The sequence below is a fragment of the Lactuca virosa genome, chromosome 5 (genome assembly GCF_052849685.1).
Source record: "Lactuca virosa cultivar CGN04683 chromosome 5, Lactuca_virosa_CGN04683_v6, whole genome shotgun sequence".
NCBI lineage: Eukaryota > Viridiplantae > Streptophyta > Magnoliopsida > Asterales > Asteraceae > Lactuca > Lactuca virosa.
The window spans coordinates 139801657-139826601 of NC_136430.1; the positions used below are offsets into that span (position 1 = coordinate 139801657).

Below are 24945 nucleotides of genomic sequence, written 5' to 3' on the forward strand. Positions count from 1 at the left end.
TGATTATTAGCATAACACTTATGCTCCCACTAGCTTTGACATGTACTCAGAAATCAGCTGGACTTCTAGAAATCAATACTTTATTGACTTTCTTACCAAAGTTCAGATTTCTGATACGAGATGCTTTGATAAAACTTTATCAAAATCATACACCTTTCCTTAGATAGCATGCATGTGTGTCTAAACAATTTCAGAACTATGAAAAGGGATGCCGTAATCATAGTCTCAACTGTTTAGACCTTTTGCCATCTGCTTCAAATCTACTTGGTGGAAGTGTTTCCTCACCATCATTTTCATGAATCGGAGAGAAACCTTATGACCCTTAGATTTTATGGTGTATGTGTTCTTATCCATGTGAATCATCAAAACCATAGTCACAAGACAAGGATAATGACAAATCCAAACTCATATGGACTGAACTTATGCAATCTTAACTTCTTGCCACCTGGCAGTACAGGGCCTGCCATTGCTTCCAAGTTGTTATGCAACCAATTGAGAACTTTCAGAACTCCTATGCAAAGCCAACTTTAACTGGAATGGGCACAGAATATGTCAACACGATAGGTTATAAACCTCAAGTCGTGTGCTAGTGAAGAACCTCAGGTTTTATTCTTGATTAGTTCTTGAAATTCTTTTTAGGATCTTTAAGACTCCCACTATCCTCTTGACATATAAGACTATCTTGCCAAATATTCAAGAGATAGTGCGGATTCTTTATCAAGACAAACACTTCACACAATTGGCCTTAGTTGGTCTTTGTTTTATCCAAAACATCACAACTTACCAATTTCAAATGTACAAGAGTAGGACACTTTTACTCTTACATTTGACAAGTGTTTTAAACCTTTCTTTAAGATATGTCACTCAAGTTACAATCTTGGAGTATGACTCTAAGAATTGTTTTGGAACGAAGTATGACTCATCTTCCTGATCTAACCATTTCAACAATTCATGACTCCTCTTCTTAGTCATAAGAATGCACTAAGAAGACCTTTAGAGGACTAATTGTGATATGATTTCTAAATCATTAAGATGATCACAAACATGATACTAAAGTACTCTCCCATCTTTTCAGATTTGAGAAACTTTTATCTTTCTGCCTAATTTGATTCTTCCCATTCGTTCTGCCATACATTGAGACATTTCCAATGTTTCAGAATTATACTTAAACTTGTAAGTATAACCATATTTACTAAACTTTAGTAAATCAAATAGTCTTAACGAGCTTTGTGGTGGACATGACCAGTGCACAAGAATGTGTACTCGATCCCTTTAGTCCTTCACTTGACTCACACATCCATGTGAACAAGTAATTAGTCTTGATTTTCCAATGCTTAGAAGTTCTCATTCATCATACTATTTAACTTGCATGATTCCAAGTTTCGGTCCAATTGAAACTTGGGTGATGAGGAACTTTCCTGATTTGGTAAATTTAGACACTACCACAAATGAAAGAATCAAATCCATTTTCCAATATTGCTGTCAGTGGAATCATATAAGCAACAATTTTCCACAAATGCCATTGTAAGGATACTTCAAATAAACAAAATTAAACAATTTTCTTTTATTTTAAAACTTTGCGGAAAAACTTATCCTTACAATCCACATGGAAAATTGTTGTTATCTATTCCTTAGCAATATATCATAACTTCTTAAGCAACTGCTCAAAATTCTGATGCGATCGAAATCCACCTTCGCGATCAGAATCAGCATATACTTCCTTTAAGATTTCTCTCTATTCTTTGATTCTTAAAACATCAACATGTGACCCAGTCACATCATGTAATGAGGATCTCAGAATAGAACTTAACAGAGTTAGATAATGGGCTCTACCTGATGTAGAGTCAAACTTATTGACTTTAACATCCTTAGGTAAATTTGGCAGCTTTGCAATCAACGCCCCTTCCTTTGGCAAAATAAACATATGGACCCTTTGGTAATGGGACTATCTCAGACTTAGCCTTTCTCTTTACCATTTGGTCAACCGGGTTGACTATGGCCAATCCCTTTCCATTGGGAAGAGAATGCTTTTTTTGGATTTCCAGTGTCACCATTGTCACTGTCCATAAAGTTTTTGGGAAGTTGATCTTCTAATCAAATTTTCTTCACTATCGTTCCAAATCATTGTTGATTCAGCAGCACCAAGCAAATAGATATGATCATTAAGGTTCATGTCATAGTCTGTATCATAGTAGTCCCAAAGGAACTCACTATGTGACTTAGAAAGTGATTGAACATCCAACTTTCTCAAGACTTTGAAATCCAACTCTCCCGACTTGTCAATATGTGACTTCATCTCTAAGATGTGATCACACATAGACCTTGCTTGCCATTAGGGCTTGAGTGACCTTGAACTTGTGGGTTAGGGAGAATAATTGGAGGAGGTGGAGGAAGAGAAGTATGACTTCCATGAGCCAAACTCGGGAAGTCATATTCATTAGGAAAGCTTGGTTTGGGAAGATCATTGTTGTCTAAACCAGACATCAACAATGGGAGAAATTCACGTAAAGTTAATTTAAGTCCTTAATATAACACCCAATATGATATATTAAGGCTAGGACCCAACAAACTATTTTATAACTTGGAAGAGGGATGCCATAATCCAAGCTATAAAATATTTGAAGGTAGGTGAATGACGATTCACCAATTTCCACCAAGATAAACGAAATGTATTATTAGGTTTTAATTGGTTTTGAAACTCCTAGATCTTTTGAGATTCATTGAACTTTTCAATGGCATGTTTCAATCTCGAGTGTGCCCTTCAGGTTTTGTGACTGGGATGCCGAGGATCACAAAACAAGGTGTGAAGTAACCATGCAAATATACTTGGTACCCTTAATATTTACCCCTCAGTCGATGTGCCGGTTAACCACTCGAGCTCCACCGATACTATGATAAATATTAAGTTACCCTTTGCCTACTTTGTTAAATCCAGGTTAGTGTGCCGGTTAACCACACACGCTCCACTAACGGTTTAAACAAAGTGCAAAGTGTAATTTCATGGATTAGCACCTTATTCATATTTTCCTAAGTAACTAAGATTGGGAATTAATAAAAGGTTTAGTTACTTAGTATTTATCATTAATACTTTTAATGAAGGGAGAATTATAGTCCTTGTCCTACCTGTTCGGCTAACGACCCTCCACCGGTCAAGGAAGCGGTGAGTGAGAGTGGACACCCATTAAACTGCCATTTTATAGGCAGTAACCTTATACCCCCCCTTATAGACCGGCTTCGTGAATGAGGCCTACTAATGGTAAGACGACTTGCTCTTATACATATAATATATTAAACTTTTAATATTATAATAGTATAAGGGTGTATTTTAGACATTTAAAATACTTGGTGGTTTAATCTATTAATTAAACTAGACTTTTAATTTAATTAAACTCAAACCATATATTTATGGATTAATAATACTCTTTTAATTAAACGCTTTAATTAACTATTAATAAAGTCCATAAAAGTTAATTTGAACTATTCAACAAAACATCATAATTCCAATTATTAAACTCAAAATTAAAACCATTTAATTAATTGTTTAAGTTATAAACCCAAGAGTTTTAGAATTCCATTCTTTTTTTTCATAAAAAACTTTTCTCAAATTCCAAAACTTGAGGGCAAGTTTTGTAATTCTTGAAAACCTTTGGATTCCATAACTTATGGAATTAATGGTGTTTTATGATGAAACTTTCCATGTTCCATAACTTAAGAACAAGTTATGGAATTCTTTAAAACATTAACACCAAATTTTGTAACTCCATAAAAACTTTGAATCAAATTTTTTTTTTTAAAAAAAACTTTCATATCCATAACTTATGGAAGTTTCAAAAACCCTTAAGATCACAACTTTAAAAAAAAAAACTTTTGAGCTCCAAAATTTTATGACAAAATATGTAACTCCTTAAAACATTTAGATCAAACTTTTAAAACTAATAAAATAATCATATCATTTTATCTTTTACTAAATTTGACCTAATTCAACTCATATAACAAATGATTCAAATTTTACAAATAATTCGTTTTTCACAAAACAAGTAATTATCTTAAAATTTGACAAACGTCATGTTTTTTTTCCTTTTTTTTTTCCAACTTGAAAATAAAACATTTGCATCAATATAACAGAAACAACCTGGCTCTGATACCACTGTTGGGTTTTGAGCATTCTAACACTCCTATGGTGTACATGCAACCCTATAAACCTTGGATCTATGTTTTCTCTATTATACATGCAAATATTAACTATTCCAAGGTTTCATCCTAACTAGCATATTATGAAGCACCTATACTACAAAGTTCTAGTTAGATGACATACCTTTTGATGTAGCTTGATGTCTTCAAGCTTTAAGAGCTTAGCCCCAATAGTGTGGAAGCCTCAAATGGAATCACAAATCACCAAAACACCTTGGAAGAACTTGAGAGAATATGTATGCACACTAAAATCGGCCCACTCTTATTTTCACACACTTGTTCCAATTTTGTGAGCCAAGGACCCCTTTATATATTATGGAGGATTAGGGTTACATCCATGTAAACCCTAATACCCATGACCTTTCATTTACATAGGATCCATGAGTTAAAAGCTCCATGGACCATCCATGAAAGCTTAGCCCAACCTAAATGAACTTGGCCCATTCCATATATATAAGAGTCCATATTTAATTAGTTCTTTTTGATCACTTAATTAATTCTAAATTAATTCTTGATCAATACTAATTAAATAATATGATTCCATATTAATATATTAGAACTTATAATATATTAATATAAATCATAAATATACTATTCTCAAAAGACTATCCATATAAATTGTGCCGGTGAGGTGCAACCCAAATGGACCATGCCGGGTCGGGTCAAGTACATACCAAATATAGTTATGGACTTAGACATTAATCCAACACAACCAAGTATGCTTATGGATTTGTTTCATGTTTTGAGCCCCACCCTTGCATGGAAAAGCATAAAGCTTGCAACTTTATGGCTTAGGACGTTCTTAGGGGTCTGGATCAAAGTTTTGGAAGTATAGTCTTAAGGGATTAAGTCATGGAGCAAGGTTTGGGTTGGCATACCAGTACGTCGTGCGTACTCAGCTGTACGCTGCGCGTATTGGGTCAACGTCTCGACCATGGTCAACACCAGCGTATTCTGGGAGCACATGCTGAGTACGCCATGCATACGCATACAGTGGGCAAAATGGTTTTTGGGCTCTCGGTTTTGTTGGGCCTTGGACTTGTCTATGTTGGACCTCAAGACCACCTGTTGTAACAAGGCATTTTGGGCTTAGGACCATGTTAGATAGGCCATATTGGGCTTTAGAAGCCCTTTTTTCGGGCTTGGATACTTTGGGTTGTTTGGATTTGGGCCTTAGAGGGAGGAGGTCCAATAAGTCAACGGTAAAGGAACCTTTTACCTTAAGTCGGAGATTAGGGTTTTGGACCTTCGGGTCATAGTGTGACCTAATTGCTAATTAGGATTTTATGCTTGTGCGATATGGAGTGGAGTTCGCGAGTCATCTGCTGAGTACTTTTTGACACCCACAATTTGAGGTGAGTTTTCCTTTGCAGTAGCCGTAGATCGAAGGCACCAATGCTAGACCACTAGTTATGTTATAAAATGATGATTGTCTTTGTGATAATTGTCAGTCATGTTTGTATTTGTATGATGACTCAATGATTATTATTATGATATTATGTGGTAGTAGTAGTAGGGGGTGAAATAGACCCAATATCCGGTTGAAATAGACCGAAGGGTAGGCCATCACCCATATATGCTTGCCAATATTCGGTTGAGATAGACTAAAGGGGTAGGCCAACACCCATTTATGCTTGACAATATTCGATTGAAAAAGACCGAAGGGCAGGCCATCACCCATATATGCTTGGCACTACGTTTGATCAGTATGTTTGTGTAGTATGTCTGATTAGTATGTGGTATGTTGGGGGAACTCACTAAGCTTTGTGCTTACGGTTTTCAGTTTCTATTTCAGGTATTTCTAGCTCGAAGGGGAAGGGCCTGACTTGATCGCACCACATCACACTATGTTTTTCTGCACTTAGTGATTTTGGGATTTGTACTCTGATATTATGATACAATGTGACTCTTTTGAATACTTTGGTATCAGTTTCTTATGAATGTGATGAATTTATAAACAAAATTTTTATTTGTATTTTTGGGATGTTACAATAAAGTTCTTTTTTCACGCTATATTAATACAAACATAATGAAATTGTGGAAGCTATGTCATGTTTTGAAAATGATAACGTAATAAAGAATGTGTAGCTAGATGCCATGTGATGTGCACAAAAGTACCTACTAGTTTTAAATTTATATCCTAACTAACTTAACTAACTAATATGAACCTAGGCAGTGTTGTTGGATTAGTGTCTAAGTCCATAACTATAATTGGTATATACTTGACCCGACCCGGCATGGTCCATTTGGGTTGCATGGCATCAGAACATTTGGATAGACCTTTTGTGAGAAGAGGATATTTGTGACATATTAATATATTATAAGTTCTAATATATTAATATGAAATCATATTATTTAATTAGTATTGATTAAGAATTAATTTGGAATTAATTTAGTGATCAAAAGAGACTAATTAAATATATGGGGATTGATTGTGTACATCATTCATTCTTATATATGTGGGCTTATGATCCATGATTCCTTATGTTGGGTTTAACCCATGTGGTGACCCATGGATACTCCATGGAGGTTAAAACCCATGGAGCATAAGGAATAGGTAAAGTCATGGGTTACATGGTGTAACCCTAATGTGCCCACTATATAAAGACCCCATTGGTTGGTGAAATTGGCACTAGTGCATACACAAGAGGGCAAGCCGATTTCTAGAGTGAAGTATATCTTCTCATGGTTATTACAAGTTGTTTTGATGTTGTGTGAACCATTTGAGGTGTCACACTTGGGGGACTAGGCTCTTGAGCTCCATGGAATCAAGCTACAACAAAGAGGTATGTAATTCTACTAGATTTTATATTAAATGTACTTTATATTATGCTAGTTAGAACAATACCTTGGAAAATTGATATTTGCATGTATAATAGAGAAAACATAGATCCAAGGTATTTAGGGTTGCATGTACACCATAGGAGTGTTAGAATGCTCATAACCCAACAGTGGTATCAGAGCCTAGGCTTGTTTTCAAGTTATACATACTGAAATAGGTTAAAAATCGGAAATTATGGCTTCCTGGGCACTGGACTCGCCGAGTCCACTGATGGAATCGCCGAGTCCATGAAGAAATTCATCCTACTCATCGAGTAGGTTCATACACTCGACGAGTAGAAGGCCCTGACAGCATATTTTCGACTTTTAAGGCTGGAATTGGTCTAGAATCATTACCTTAAACTATTTTGGACTTATGAAACCTGTTTTTGATGTGATAATGATTATGGTAAACCAATTTCAAAGTCATTATCAAAGTTTCAAGTTTTATATATGTTTATATGATTCTTGAAAATTGTTGATATGGATTGTTCATGCTTATAAGTTTTGGTAGATCATAGGAATTATATGCAAATTGTTTGTTAATGTAATTCTTGATCTTAATGAAATTGTATGGACTCCATAACTTGTCCTCAAGTTATGGATTACCTAAAGTTTTTTTGTGTTACCTTGTTCTTATGAGTTGATTTAGATTAATAGAAAAGTTATGTGATAATATGTTTTCAATCCAAATTGATCTAAATGTTGTTCATAAATGTGTTTTTGTAACTTGTCCTCAAGTTATATGAAAAGTCACATTTATGAATCTTGAAACTCATAAAATTGCCATAGGTTACACAAATGAAGAGTCATCTTTGTCATAAATAGTTTTATGAACTTCATAACTTGTCATCAAGTTATGGATGTTCAAGAGTATCTTCATTAAAGTCTTTAAAATTTTAATTAAACTCATAAGTTATGAAAATCCAAGAGTTTTGAAATGTTTCAATACTTGCCCTCAAGTTTTGGAATTTGTAAAGTTTTGCTTATGAATGCTTTAATTCGAAATCAAACCCTAGAATTGTAAAAGTTTAAAATTCAACCCTTATACTATTATTATAATTTTAATTATATAAATATGTATAAGATAAAGTCATTCTTACCGTTAGTAGGCCTCATTCACGAAGCCAGTCTCTAAGGGGGGTATAAGGTTACTGCCTATAAAATGACAGTTTAATGGGTGTCCACTCTCACCCACCGCTTCCTTGACTGGTGGAGGGTCGTTAGCCGAACGGGTAGGATAGGACTCTAATTCTCCCTTCATTAAAAGTATAATGATAAAAACTAAGTAACTAAACACTTATTAATTCCCAATCTTAGTTACCTAGGAAAATGTGAAATGGTGCTAACCCATGAAATTGCACTTTGCACCTTTGTTAAGTCGTTAGTGGAGCGTGTGTGGTTAACCGGCACACTAACATGGGACTGACAATGTGTGGCAAAGGGTAACTTAATGTTTATCATATATTGGTGGAGCGCGTGTGGTTAACCAGCACATCAATTAGGTGATAAAGTTAAGGGTACCATGTTAATTTGCATGGTTATTCACACATTGTTTGTGATCCTCGGCATCCCAGTCACAAACTTGAGAGGGCACAATCGAGATTCAAACATGCCATTGAAATTTCAATGTATCTCAACATATCTAGGAGTTTCAAATCCAATTAAAACTTAATTATATTTCATTTTCATGGTGGAAATTGGTAAATCGTCATTTACCTACCTTCTAATATTTTATAACTTGGATTACGACATCCCTCTTCCAGTTATAAATAGTTTGTTGGGTCCTAGCCTTAATATTTCATATTGGGTGTTATATTAAGGACTTTAAATCAACTAAATTGAATTTCTCCCATTATAAATTTCTAGTTTAGACAGCTATGGTCTTCCCAAATCTTTAGGAACAAGCTTTCCTAATGAAGATGATATCCCATATGACAATCAAGGTGAAAGATTAATCCCTTTGTTGTGCATTAATAGGACTGGAATCATATTTCACTTCCTCCACCTCCTCTAATTTTTCTCCTTAACCCACAAGTTCAAGACTTGAAAGTTCTAAGTCACTCAATCCCTATTGGCAAGCCGGGAGAGTCGGGTGTCAAAGTCTCGAGGTAGCTGGCTGTTGACTTGGTTCTTCAGTCACTCCCTGATGACAGATCACGACATGACCCTTAGTGATCTTACCTATTTGCTTGATGCTACTAAATTAGCAATGATTTGGAGCACTGGTAAAGCAAATTTGATTGATCAGCTTCCCAAAACTTCCATGGACATTGACAATGGTAACATCAGAAGTTCAGAAAAGCTTTCTCTTCCCAATGGAAAAGGATCGGCCATGGTCAAGTCGTTTGACTCAATGGTAAAGAGAAAGGCTAATTCTGGACAATCAAGTGTACCATTTCCAAAGAGTCCACATGTTTCTTTTGCCAAAAGAAGGGGCATTAGTTGCGAAGCTGCCGAATTTACCTGAAAGTTCATAAGGATGGTAAAAGTCAAAAAGATTTGACTTTGCTTCAGGTTAAAATCCATTATATAACTCTATGAAGTCTCTTTTGGAGATTCTTAATACATGATGTAATGTAATTACATTTTGATGTTTTGAAGAATCAAAGGAAACCTAAAGAAAGAGTATGCTGATTCTGATCGCGAAGATGGATTTCGATCGCAAGGTTCAGTGATCAGAATTCTGAGCTGCTACTTAAGAGTTATGATATATTGCTTAGGAATAGACAACAACATGTTTTTCATATGTATTTGCATTGTAAGGATAAGATTTTTCCGCAAGTTTTAAAATAAAAGAAAAGGTTTTGATTTTATTTATTTTAAGTATCCTTACAATGGCATTTGTGAAAAAATTGTTGTTTATATGTTTCCATTGATAATTAATATTGGAAAATGGATTTGATTCTTTCATTTGTGGTAGTGTCATAATTTACCAAATAAGGAAAGATTCTCATCACCCAAGTTTCAGTTGGATAGAAACTTGGAATCATGCAAGTTGTATTGCATGATGAGTGAGAATTTTCATTTTTGGGAAATTAAGACTAATTCCTTGTTCACATGTATGTGTGAGTCAAGTGAAGGACTGAAGGATTGGGTACACTAGGTAGTGCGCTGGTCAGGTCCACCACAAAGGTCGATAAGATTATTCGTCATGATTTACTAAAGTTTAGTAAATATGGTTATACTTACAAGTTTAAGCGTAATTCTGAAACATTGGAAAAGTTTCAATATATGACAAGTCGGATAAGAAGAATCAAATTAGGTAGAAAGATAAAAGTTTCTCCAATCTAAAGAGATGGGAGAGTACTTGAGTATCTTGTTTTATGATTATCTTAGTGATTATAAAACCATATCACAATTGATCCTCTAAAGACACCTTAGTGCATTTGTTTGGCTAAGGAGATGAATCATGAATTGTTGAAATGGTTAAATCAAAAGATAAATCATACTTCGTTCCAAAAATCAAGTCTTAGAGTCATACTCTAAGATTGTAACTTGAGTGACATAATCTTTAGAAAGTTTATAACACTTGTCAAATGTAGAGTAAGATGTTTCCTATTCTTGTACATTTGAAGTTGGTTAGTTGTGATGTTTTGGATAAAACAAAGACCAACTAAGACCAATTGTATGAAGTGTTTAACTTGGTAAGAACCCGGACGAACTCTTGAATATTTGTTTTTGTCAAGGAATGGTTCTTGACAAGAGAATCTTATATGTCAAGAGGACAGTGGGAGTCTTAAAAGATCTTGAGATAGTTTCAAGAACTAATCAAGAATGAAACCTATTGTTTAATCACTAGCACACAACTTGAGGTTGTAAGCCATTGTGTTGACATATTCTTGTTTCTGTGCCATTTCGTAAAGTTAAGTATGCTTGTGAGTTCTATGAGTTCTCAATTGTTTGCAACCCGGAAGCAATGGTGGGCATTGTGCTACCAAGTGGCAAGAAATTAAGATTAAGCAAGTTCAGTCCATATGAGTTTGGATTTGTCACTAACCTTGTCTTGTGAATTTGGTTATGACAAATTTACGTGGATAGGAACACATACACTTAATCATAAAAAATCTAAGTGTCATAAGGTTTCTCTTCGATTCATGAAAATGAGGGTGAGGAAACTCTTTCACTAAGTAGATTTTAAGTAGATAGAAATTGTGATATTTGCATTCTCAAAGTCATTAGTGGAGCGCGTGTGGTTAACCGGCACACTAACATGGACTTGTGAGAATGGCAAAAGGTCTAAACATTATGATTACGACATCCCTTTTCATAATTGTTTAGACACACATGTAAGCGATCTAAGGGAAGGTGTATGATTTTGATAAAATCTTATCAAAGCATCTCGTATCAAGAATCTGAACTTTGGTAAAGAAAGTCAATAAAGTATTGATTTCTAGAAGTCCACCTTATTCCTGGATACATGTCAAAGATAGTGGGAGCATAAGTGTTATGCTAGTAAGATAATAATCATTATGCTAGTGGGAGCATGATTATTATGTTGCAAGTTAGCAATGTTAATTATAGAAAACAAAAGTTTCAATCCGTTTTGAAAAGTTGTTTGCTATAATTAAGGGAGAGGATTTTACACTTCATTCTAATTCTACAAGCTTAGATTGAGATTTTAATCAACTTTAGTCAAGGATATATATGAATGTAATGTTGGAATGGTTCAACATAAGGAAATTCTATATATGTTGCATTCTCAAAATTCGATTATGATTACGACATCCCTCTTCATAGTTCGAGTTGTGAGAACATGGCAAATAAAAAATTTTATAGCATGAATCATGTCCCATATGCTTCGGGTATAGGATCGATTGCATGTGCTATAATATTTATCCTTTCTAAATTTTCCAAATGCCTGGGGGCATTAAGAGGAGAAAAGGTCTAGTATTGGATATGACTAAAATGATTAAGCAATTATCGAGGACAATCTGAGGTTTACCAAAGATTGGTTGCTCATGGACAATTGGAAGTATAGAGTAAGGACCATATTGACATATTCTGAAAGGAGGAAACTCTTGTTCAGAAGGGATAGTCAAATTGGGAATATGGAGATGTTTCCATAGGTGGAAGTTATTCTTTGAATCCGTGTAAGATTAGAAAACTTAATGCAAAGAAGGATGTTCAAAGGAATTTACTTTGAATGTGAGACTTCATTTCCATGGAATTGCTCTCCATTGGAATACTTTGTAATGTATGTTGCTAAGTCTTTGTGACTTGTGTGCATATTCATTACAAGAGGATCATTGCATATAAGTTTAGAATCTAACAAGATTACGGTAAATGGAAAGAATTTGGTATTCTTACATTTATTGTAAAGGATTTGGGATTGTGAAATGAGCATCATTGAAATATTTTCAATCGATCTGTTTCACAAAGTAAGGATCATAAGACAAACATAGTGTGCATACTTAGAGTATGGCATAGCTATTGTTTAGACAAACATATAATGCATGCTTGGAGCATTGCATGACTGTTGTTTTGAATTCAAGTATTAAGTTGATAAAACGAAACATTATACAATGAATAATGAGTAATCAATATGGTGCTTAGATAAAAGGTGTTTTATTTACACTCAAAGTATTGGGGCCATATAGGATTAGTATTATTCTTGTGTTTCACTTTGCATGTTTTGACTTCCCTAATAACTAGGTTATTCAAACCATCCACAGTCGATCATACTTTGGAAGTAGATATTGAGGCAAGACTGTCATGAATGGGTCTGTAGTCTGTCTAGGTGGCTAGACTTAGCTGCAGTATTCATGAGTGCTTCTGGAATAAGATTCGAGTATTGGATTCAACCCACGCTCGTTTGAATCACTTCATGGATTTTATCACGAGTGAATCATGAGACGATAATATCTTATATTCTTCAAACCTAGAGATATGAGTTGTTGACTATGAGTTGGTTATACATTGATTGCACGAAAATGCATTGGTAACTCGATGTTATAAAACGTGCCTTTGTGTATGATTCAACAAGTAGTTAGTACAAGCATATGAGTCAAAGTTTATCCATTCCTTTTACCCTTAAAGGGATAAAAGTGATATCTGTGGGCCCCTCGATGATTTAGTGATGACACCCCTAAGTGCTTGGCCAAGCCTGGATTGACTTGATTTGTTCAATTAGTCGGTTGTCATAAATCAGAAATCAGGAAACAACAAATGGACAGAGAGAAGGATTATAATCCATGTCTTAGTCCCTATGATATCTAGAATTTAGGAATATATGATCACTTATCTAATGGACGCGTCATTGATTTGTTCAGAGTTCGACAACGGCTTTTAAAAGCTACAATTGATAGTCGGGTTATGAAGTCGTACTTGCAATAATAGTTATTAGACTTATCCAAGTGGGAGACTGTTGGATTAGTGTCTTAGTCCATAACTATAATTGGTATATATAGTTGACCCGACCCGGCCTGGTCCATTTGGGTTGCATGGCATCGGAACATTTGGATAGACCTTTTGTGAGAAGAGGATATTTGTGACATATTAATATATTATATGTTCTAATATATTAATATGAAATCATATTATTTAATTAGTATTTATTAAGAATTAATTTGGAATTAATTTAGTGATCAAAAGAGACTAATTAAATATATGGGGATTGATTGTGTAAATCATTCATTCTTATATACGTGGGCTTATGATCCATGATTCCTTATGTTGGGTTTAACCCATGTGGTAACCCATGGATAGTCATGGAGGTTAAAACCCATGGAGCATAAGGAATGGGTAAAATCATGGGTTACATGGTGTAACCCTAATGTGCCCACTATATAATGACCCCATTACTAGTGCATACACAAGAGGGCAAGCCGATTTCTAGAGTGAAGTATCTCTTCTCATGGTTATTCCAAGTTTTTTTGATGTTGTGTAAACCATTTGAGGTGTCACACTTGGGGCACTAGGCTCTTGACCTCCATGGAATCAAGCTACAACAAAGAGGTATGTAATTCTACTAGATTTTATATTACATGTACTTTATATAATGCTAGTTAGAACAATACCTTGGAAAATTGGTATTTGCATGTATAATAGAGAAAACATAGATCCAAGGTATTTAGGGTTGCATGTACACCATAGGAGTGTTAGAATGCTCATAACCCAACAAGTGTACCTAGTCGGATTGTAGTGTAGTTTAAGTAAGTTGGGGTCGAACACAGGGAACAAATTTAATTAGCTAAAATAATTACTCTAAATTAATCTAAAATCAAAAAATAATTAAAAAGGTTTTTATCTAATTTCGCAAGTTTAGATGAACTTAATTTATCAACAACTATTCAATAAAATTATAAAAACACTTCTGGTAGTTTGAATCCACTTTCCCTCAATGGTTTAATTAATAATTATGACAATTCCTGTTGGTTACCAATTAAAATATTATTAGCAATTCAATTCCAAAATAACTAATGTTGAATTAATTCATGTAGATCTATGCATAGTCACACATAATTTAACACATAATTAACTATTAAGTAGAATTGGAGCTATGTAAGATTGAGTTAACAAACACAATTATGTTCATAATATGAGTTATCCAGCACAGCCAAATTTAATAATTCAATTACTTATCTAAGATTGGTTCAATCTTAGCTCTAATAGTCTAATGTTCACTAAATTACTAGGTATTCAAATTCATGCAGATTAATGGTCACTAACTACACATAATAAGAGTTTAAAGCAATCTAGTATCAAATTAAGCATGCTAGGTATAATCAATCAAACACAAGACATTAACCAACAAGAAAAGTCTAAGTTATTATAAATAAACCATGAGTTCCAGCTTCATCTAGCTAACAGAAGCAGCTAGATTTAGCTACTCATACTAACAAATAAACACAAACAAGTCATAATAAAAAACATTGTAACGTACCACAACTAGAAAGTAATTATGAACCTCTTCTTCTTCCTTGGTATTCAAACCAATTTCCTAGCCTTCTAACCTTCTGAATATCGACTTCTGGAAACCTTTTCTAACCAACCAACTCTTTAAATTCGTAGAGATCAAGGGAATTTATAGTGGTCATGAAATTACATTCCACGTCGTGGAATGGTGCTCCACGTCTTGGACCTGGATGAATCCTTATCGGGCAAGGATTTCGACTTTGTACGTACTCATCTTCCAGAATTTTCCTTTTCCACGTCGTGTAATTGATACCCACGACGTGGATCCAACTATGTTCTTGGGTTTTATCTTCTTTAATCTTCCAAGCCTCAAAAGTTTCTTCTTTTTCCACTTTTAGTCCTTATTCTTCAAAATGACTAATTTTGGCTGCAAAATACAATTTAATCTTATAAGTACCATTATTCCATGCAAATAACAAAAAATATGCATAAAAATGTATTCAAATATTGCCTAAAAGTAAGTATAAATATGTCAATATCAAAATACCCCACACTTATTCTTTGCTTGCTCTCAAGCAAAACTATTTATTTTTAATTCAAACTTTCATCACTAGCATCACATAGAACAATCCATTTCGATTTCATCCATTATACCAAGACCTCAATGCATATATTTGTGTCTATAATTCCTAAAACTTCCTAATCCTAATTACTCACAATCCTTATGAACCCTCACCCCTTAGTTTATACGATACTCATTTCTGCAACCCTCCGAATCAATCCTCGGAACTCTTTCTTAACGTCAATGTATTTTTGGTTAAGCAACCCACGCATACATAATCTAAAATATTACAACTTTAGATACCAAATTGGAGCTCTTGGAATTCTTCACTTCTTTGAATAATTGGTATTTTATTTCTTTGAATTCACCACCTTTTTGTTTGATTTTTTGGTATCTTCAAAATTTTTTCTTTGGAATTTTGATCTTTTGATCTTCATACTTGATAGCTCCAAAATTCTTCAAATTTTTTGGTAATCTTTCTCTCTTTCTCTCTCTCTCTCTCTCTCTCTCTCTTTTATTTTTTATATATCTCACTTTTTTCACTCAAATCCTACATGCTTAAGCAAGGGTGCTTAACTTCAACCTTTATTGGCTAAAGGTATTAGTCTATGTGCAATAAGCTTTCCTAGATAGATTTCAGGTTTAGGCTGCAAAACATATTATGCCATATAAACTACCAGATTACCTTTTCATATCTCATGGCTTTTCACTAAGACTTGGGAAGCCACAAATACACCATAACATATATTGGCTCGGTTAAACATTTGAGCTCTCATTGGATCATCCCATATAACACTAGAAACTTAAGTTCAAATTATTACTAGATTTAATTTTTAGATTATAATTTCAAATCCATTTTTAAAATTTTCAAAATTTTCGAATTTTTATAATTTTCTAGCAATTTACTTTTTCAACCCCCTACCCCACACTTATTACATACAATGCCCTCATTTTATGCATAAATAAATTAAAAACAAGAAAATGGAGAAAAAGGAACAGACTCCCCTGGGGTAGTAGTGGCGAGATCGAATTCTTCACGTGTGAGATAAGTTGTGCATCTTGAATACGGACTTCTTCTAATATCGAAGTATGGAAGTTGGATCTTTAACAAGTGAGATATGCAAATATGCCGACAAAAATTAGGAATCGAGTCTTCAATCTTCAACAAATATGGTGTAGAAAAATCTCCAAAGCATAAAAGACCAATGTGGGAAAGCATACGCCACATGGAATGGTGTAGAAAAGATGGAAAACTGGACTTCTACATTCCACGTCGTTGTGTAGAATTACACGACGTGGTTTCGAATAATTTCATTTTCTGGAATCGTGTATTAATCTCAATCCACGACGTGTAATTGGTGTCCACATCGTGGAAACTGGGCATCACAGAAATCCATTTTCTTTAAATGAGTGTAATGCGCACTTGTGTATTAACGTATTAAGACCCTTCTGTACTGCATATATCTTGACTCTTTCCTAACTCTCTTCTCTCTTGATTAACCCCACACTTATCTAAGATCGTGGGTCTCGACTCTCGACTTCAAATGAATCGGCTAATCGTGTTAATGCTCTCATATCTCTAAGGTTCCTTAGTCGCGTTTTCTCCAACCACTTCTGAAAATAATAAACCAAATAAGTAGACAAAGAACATAACAATTTAAATAGTTGTTACACAACCAAATTAAACTAAGTTCAAAAACGAAAAGAAATGCAAACCAAGCTTGGGTTGCCTCCCGAGAAGCGCTTCTTTTTGTTGGAGTCTTGAGCCGAACTCCGTGCCACCTTACGTTGAATTAGTCGGAGTATCCATCTCCAATTGCACCTTTTGATCCTTCCCTTTCCTTTTGTAAGCTTGGACTCGTCTAAGATACGCCTTTTTGGAATTCTCCTTTTTACCCTTTACATCTCCTTCTTCGAGATTTCTTTTGACTCCCTTATTGTCCACATGTTTAACTACTTCATTTTAAGCTCCACGGGCACCATCTTTTCATCCACAGCTGGACTCTTTTCCTTGGAAGTAACCTCGTCCTCGTCACTTGAAAAGTCTTCACTTTCCTCACTCACCCAAGAAGTTGGATTTTTATAAGCGATAACTTCAAACACAAGTGGAACAGATGCTCTCGGCTTGGTGCGGTTGACTTGTCGAATCTCTGGAACAGATGCTCTCGGCTTGGTGCGGTTGACTTGTCGAATCTCTTATTCCATAAGCTTTTCTAATTCTTCAAGTTCATTCTCTTCATCGACATTGAAAACATCGTCTGGAACGTCACTTCCTTGGAAACCATTTTATACTCCAAAAGTAGCTTCATCATCTCCCACTCTCAATGTAAGCTTGGATTCGCGAATATCAACCAAGGCGCTAGAAGTATTAAGTAGAGGGCGACCAAAGATAATTTGGATCATTATGGTCATCTTTCATATCCATTATGACAAAATCAATTGGAAAAACGAATTTCCCACTTTTAACTAAAATATCTTCTACAATGCCTCTCGGATATGTCGCTGAACGATTAGCCATGTGAATTGTCATTCTCGTAGTCTTCATCTTTGGAATATTAAACTTTTGATAAAACGAGTAAGGCATGAGATTTATGCTAGCCCCAGAATCAACTAATGCATAAGTCTTTAAATTATTCCCGATTTCACATGGAAGAGTGAGGCGACCAGGATCTCCAATCTTCTTTGGTAACTCTCCCATAATTACTTTAGAACTTTGTTCACTTAGAATTACCTTGGAATTCATTTCCAATTGCTGGAGAGTATTTATTAAATCTTGCAAAAACCTCGCATACTCGGGAACTTTGGATAACAAATCAATGAAAGGGGTATTTATTGGAATACCCTTCACTTGTTGCATAAACTTCATATGCTCCTGTTCCAGTGGATAGATATTGGCTCGGGAAGGAAACGGTAAAGGAGGACGATAATTAGGAACATTATCCATTTTTTTATGTTCAGACCTATTCCACGTCGTGGACATTGGATCTCCACATCGTGGTTTCAGTGTTTCAGCAAGTTTACGTTCTTCGAGTTTGGACTTCTTTGGCTTTGATTCGGACTGATATGGATCGACTTCTAGTGCTTCAAGGAACTCAGAAATGGTATCCTCTTCGGTTTCTATTACCATGACATGCGATTGAGGCTTTTTCTCGGGGATTTTTGGGGATAATTTATCTTGTACTAGAGTAGTTAGTTGACCTAGTTGGACTTCAATATTTTGGATCGATGCTTGGTGATTTCTTAGCAAGGCTTGCTGTTCCTTCATGATATTCTGATGTTCCCTTATCACTGCATCCGTTTCATCGTGCCTTTTCTCGGAAGCCTCCATAAATCTATGTAACATAGATTCAAGATCAACTTTTTTCTCGGGAGGTGGTTGTTTCTTTTTGGTAGAAGCCTCGGTCAATCTGCCTATACTTCTCTTCTTTCTGATTCTTGTATTCATCATATGGTAACCACTCCCTTTTGGGTTTCCTCCAATTTTCATCATACTTGTCCCCACTTGAGTAGCAAACTTGCGCCTTTTTATTTCCATGTTCGTCCAAGTGGCAATCTTTTGTTAAGTGTAGACCCTTACACCTTTCATAACCAACTCTAATTGCATGATATGATTGGTCCATCTTGGTCATTCTTCTATCCAAGGTATCAAGCATAGCTAGTACAACAACCATGTCTTCAGAATTGCCTCCCCCAATTCCTTTCGCTCCATCATGTCTTGGATTATGGTATTCACGAGAATGCTTTGAGAACTCTTCAATCTACTCCTTTACTTCACCCATATTTTTTTGGTAAGTGGTCCTTGAGAATCAAGGAGTTGCCTTGTCATGACATTTACCCCATCATAGAATATAGACACTTCTTGTTGTATGTTAAGGTCATTTTGAGGGCATTTTCTTAGTAACCCTTTATAACGCTCCTATGCCTCATAAAGTGATTCACCCGAATTTTTCTCAAAGTTAGCTATTGCCTTCTTGAGTTTAGATATTTTTGATGGTGGGCAGAATTGTTCCAAGAATTGCTCACGCATCTGTGCCCATGTAGTAAATGCACCAGGTGGCAGTGCCTTCAACCAATCTCTTGCAGCTCCCTTAAAAGTAACGAGAAGCATCCTTAACAACACAGTCTCTCTTGTAACATTTGGGATATTGAAATAATCCGCAATTTCTTTGACCTCATCTAAATGCTTGTAAGCATCCTCATGATCCTTCCCATAAAATGGCACATCCTTAAGTGCAGTAAGAATGTGCTCTTTCAACTCGAATGTTGCAGTGGCGGGAATTGTAGGTTGTACTAAACCAGGACCAACATCGTCTCTTATCCGCTTCTTGTATGCTCCCATGGACATATCCGCAATATTTGGCATTTCATTTTCTGGCTCGTCTCCGGGTTCGCTTTTCTCTAATTCGAATTCAGATTCGGACTCGTATTCGGATTCTTGTGGACTAGGTATTTGATGAGGATCTTTAATCCTTCTTTTGTCCTTCAAAGATGTATTTGACTCTCCCACTTTCTTCCCTTTATTCTTTCCAAATACCGATTTAAGGTCTTTAAACGGTGAGCTCTTTGGTGTTTGGTCTTCTTTCACGTTTTTATCCGTCTTTTTGTGAAGGGCCGACTCTGGATCTTCAAGTGGTGGTACCAAAGGTTTGTTGGAACCTCTGGTCATGAACTACTGTAAAATAAACAAAAATAAAAACGTAAATCTGAACAAAAACTAAAAATTTAAAAATACTAAAAATACTTTCCTAACAGAACCCACGTCGTGGACTTATGGTCCACGTCGTGGTCTCAGACATGAAACAAAAATTAATGCAGAAAAATAACTTTTTTGCAGGTTTTACCCCACAAAAAGGATCAATTAACTCAAAGAAAATAAATTAACAATCAAATAAGCCGTTCCCCGGCAACGGCGCCAAAAACTTGATGTGCACAAAAGTACCTACTAGTTTTAAATTTATATCCTAACTAACTTAACTAACTAATATGCACCTAGGCAGTGTACTTAGTCGGATTGTAGTGTAGTTTAAGTAAGTTGGGGTCGAACACAGGGAACATATTTAATTAGCTAAAATAATTACTCTAAATTAATCTAAAATCAAACAATAGTTAAAAAGGTTTTTATCTAATTTTTCAAGTTTAGATGAACTTAATTTATCAACAACTATTCAATCAAATTATAAAAACACTTCTGTTAGTTTGAATCCACTTTCCCTCAATGGTTTAATTATTAATTATGACAATTCCTGTTGGTTACCAATTAAAATATTATTAGCAATTCAATTCCAAATTAACTAATGTTGAATTAGTTCATGTAGATCTATGCATATTCACACATAATTAACACAAAATTAACTATTAAGTAGAATTGGAGCTATGTAATATTGAGTTAACAAACACAATTATGTTCATAATATGATTTCTCCAGCACAACCAAATTTAATACTTCAATTACTTATCTAAGATTGGTTCAATCTTATCTCTAATAATCTAATGTTCACTAAATTACTAGGTATTCAAAATCATGCAGATTAATGGTCACTAACTACACAGAATAAGAGTTTAAAGCAATCTAGTAACAAATTAAGCATGCTAGGTATAATCAATCAAACACAAGACATTAACCAACAATAAAAGTCTAAGTTATTATATACAAACCATGAGTTCCACCTTCATCTAGCTAACAGAAGCAGCTAGATTTAGCTACTCATACTAATAAAATAAACACAAACAAGTCATAATCAAAAACATTGTAAAGTACCACAACTAGAAAGTAATTATGAACCTCTTCTTCTTCCTTGGTATTCAAACCAATTTCCTAGCCTTCTAACCTTCTAACCTTCTTAATATCGACTTCTGGAAACCTTTTCTAACCATCCAACTCTTTAAATTCGTAGAGATCAAGGGAATTTATAGTTGTCATGAAATTACATTCCACGTCGTGGACCTGGATGAATCCTTATCGGGCAAGGATTTCGACTTTGTGCGTACTCATCTTCCAGAATTTTCCTTTTCTACGCCGTGTAATTGATATCCACGACGTGGATCCAACTATTTTCGTGGGTTTTATCTTCTTTAATCTTCCAAGCCTCCAAAGTTTCTTCTTTTTCCACTTTTAGTCCTTATTCTTCAAAATGACTAATTTTGGCTGGAAAATACAATTTAATCTTATAAGTACCATTATTCCATGCAAATAACCAAAAATATGTATAAAAATGTATTCAAATATTGCCTAAAAGTATGTATAAATATGACAATATCACTATGCCCCTTCGAGAATGTCCAGATATCCCAATCATGCCAGCTCCCTGCCCTTCTAACATAGCTGTTGGAAAAGGTGTCTAAGTCCATAACTATAATTGGTATGTACTTGACCCGAGAATAGCATGGTCCATTTTGGGTTGCATTCACCAAAACAATCTGATAGGATGAACATTTGAGAAAGAGGTTATCTATGATTCATTAATATATTATAAGTATAATATAATAGAGGAATCATATTATTTAATTAGTAATGGTCAAGATATAATTTGGAATTAATTCAGTGATCAAAAGAGACTAATTAAATATACAAGGGCTGATTATGTAAATCAATGATATATATATATATATATATATATATATATATATATATATATATACACACATATATATATATATATATATATATATATATATATATATATATATATATATATATATAGGTTGGGCTAATAATCCATGGTGGATTAGTAATAGGCTAAGCTTATGTAAGAATCCATAATGTGTTAATCCATTACAAGCCAAAGTGTATGGATTAGGGTTTACACATGACCCTTGGATTCCCACACTATATATGTGAACCCAAGGCCTAAAATCGGTTACCCTTGTGTTCTTAGAGTTCATAGAGCCGATTTTGAGTGCATAGTAATCTCTCTCAAGTTCTACAAATTGTTGGTGGTGTTTTGTGAACCACTTGATGCATCACACTTGGGGTGCTAAGTTCTTAAAGGCCAACCACATCAAGCTACAACAAGATGTAATTCTGTAACTTGTTTTATGATTCATATGTCATGTTGTATGCTAGATTAGGCTTCATGCTTTGGAAATAATTGTTTGCATGTATAACTAGAGAGAACTTAGATCCAAAGCATTAGGGTTGTATGTGCACCTTAAGGTTGTTATAATGCTCAAAACCCTTCAGTGGTATCAGATCCTAAGGTTGTTTTCTGTTATATTGTTGCATTGCTAATTGGTTAAAGTTGAAGCAAACTGAAAATTGCATTCTGACAGACTGGAATCGTCGAGTCCATGTATGAACTCGACGAGTTCATGATGAAATCGACGAGTTTATGATGAACTCGACGAGTCCATTAACTGACTCGATGAGTCAGACAGTCTGCTGGTAGATTTTCGGGATTTTTGGCCTGGATTGGATTGGGATCTCTACCACAAACTGTTTTGCATCATAAAATCTGTTTTTTCTGATATGGTAGTGATTATACTCATCCAATCAAAAGATAATTGTCAAAATTTTAAGACAATTGTTGGTTTATATGATAAACAAAATTACTTGTAAATTGTTGATTTGATATTATCGTGCATTATGAGATTGGTTAGATCAATCCTAGATTATATGATAATTTTATTTGTTAAAATTGATCTAAATGTTTTTAATGACTTCCATAACTTTTCCTTGATTTATGGAACATGAAAAGTCTCATCCATTAAAATGACATTAAACTCATAAGTTATGGAAACCCAAGAGTTTTGAAGAGTTTCAAAATTTTCCCTCAAGTTTTGGAATTTGTAAAGTCTCACTTTTGAAACATTTAATTCCAAACCTTATAATTTTAAAAGTTTAAAATTCAAACCTTATACTATTATAATATTATAAGTTTAATAATTATATATATGCATAAGACAAGTCAGTCTTACCGTTAGTAGGCCTCATTCACGAAGGTTACTGCCTGTAAAATGGTGGTTTAATGGGTGTCCACTCTCACCCACCGCTTCCTTGACTGGCGGAGGGTCGTTAGCCGAACGGGTAGGATAGGACATTAATTCTCGTTAAAAGTATAATGATAATTATAAAGTAACTAAATGTTTTATTAAATTCCCAATCTTAGTTACTTTAGGAAAAATGTGTGATAGGATAATAATCCTTGGAAGATCGATTAGATTCAAAACAGTTAAAGAATATGAACACGACAATGATTCAAAGTATGCTGAATGATTGAAATCCACAACCTCAGAAGAACTCGATTAAGAATTGCTACTGTAGAGGCGTAATTAGGGTTACAAGAATTATTGCCAAAGTTAAGAAACACGATGCATGCATGCACCTTAAATACTCTAACCCTAATAAATGACGGGTGGACAAGCCCAGCCCGTTTACATAAATGGACTAACAAAAACAAACAATGACACAACATAATATTCCCAACAATCTCCCCCTTTGCGTCCATTGCGGCGAGAGTCCATCAAGACTGGTTTCGCTTCTGCACTTCAAATACTTTAGGAATGATGCTCAGCAGAGACTTGCTAACCTGGATATACCACATAATCATATCCGAAAAGCACTTCTTATCTCCTGAGCTGTTGCCTTTGAATTTATTAATCATTTCCAAAATATACTTAAGGCAAGTAGTGGAGTATAGGTGTTTATCATCAAGGAAGAAACATGCCTTGTGAAAGTCAGCGTCATTTCGTTCTCGTGCCTGAAAAACCACGTACCACCCATCCTTGTATAATTTCCCAAGCTTCAACTTTTCAAATCCTTTTGGAGCATCTTTGGGAGGAACAGATGGCTTCCTTCGCAACACACCAACTATTTCCACATCCATTCTGCCAACCTCTTGAACATACGAAACTAGCATTAATTTGAGCTGAGCAATAACGGGCTCTACTTCTATTCGTCTCTCAGCAGTAGGTTGTAAAGAATGATCCAGTCCTAGGGATTGAGGCTTGGCAAGTCAGCGAGAGTGAATTCGCAAACCTGACTAGCAGAACCTCTCACAACCTTAAACTTCGCATTAGGGAAGCTTTCGGTTTCTATTTGACCTGTGACCTTCACAACTGTGATCTTGCTAGCACTCCACGTTTCATACTGTGGCTTCATGTGCTTGAGATAGACCAAAAAGAGCAATTGATTGGCACCATTATCAGTGAAAGGGACATTCGCCACTTTGACAAAGGAGCGAAACAAGAAGGCTTTTAGAGTAATTGGCAGATCCAACTGCGAATCTTGTGAATTCTAAAGTTTGAATGACACAACTGGTTCTAGCCAATACTGACTTGGCATATCAACAACTTCGTTCTGAATTCGCTTCAGAGTCCACTTTGGAAATAAAAGCTTTCGGCTATCCAAAGTAACCTGAGCTTCGCGTTCCGCTTTCTCTTTCGCTTCAGCCTCCCTGATTAGTTTTTGATGTTCGTCCATTTCAGCCTCTCGTGCCTTTCTCCTCTTGAGTTCGTTTTCATCAGGCTCTTCATCTTCGCTATTGTCAACAATTGGTCATCATTGAAAAGCTTTTCTT

The 24945-nt window shown here is 35.0% G+C and overlaps 1 non-coding gene across 1 annotated transcript; it reads left to right on the forward strand.

Annotated features, from left to right (window-relative positions):
• Positions 1-19302: 19302 nt before the first annotated feature.
• Positions 19303-19409, forward strand: LOC145118297 (small nucleolar RNA R71). The gene has a single exon (XR_013713255.1). It is a non-coding gene; the product is annotated as a small nucleolar RNA R71 (small nucleolar RNA).
• Positions 19410-24945: the final 5536 nt, after the last annotated feature.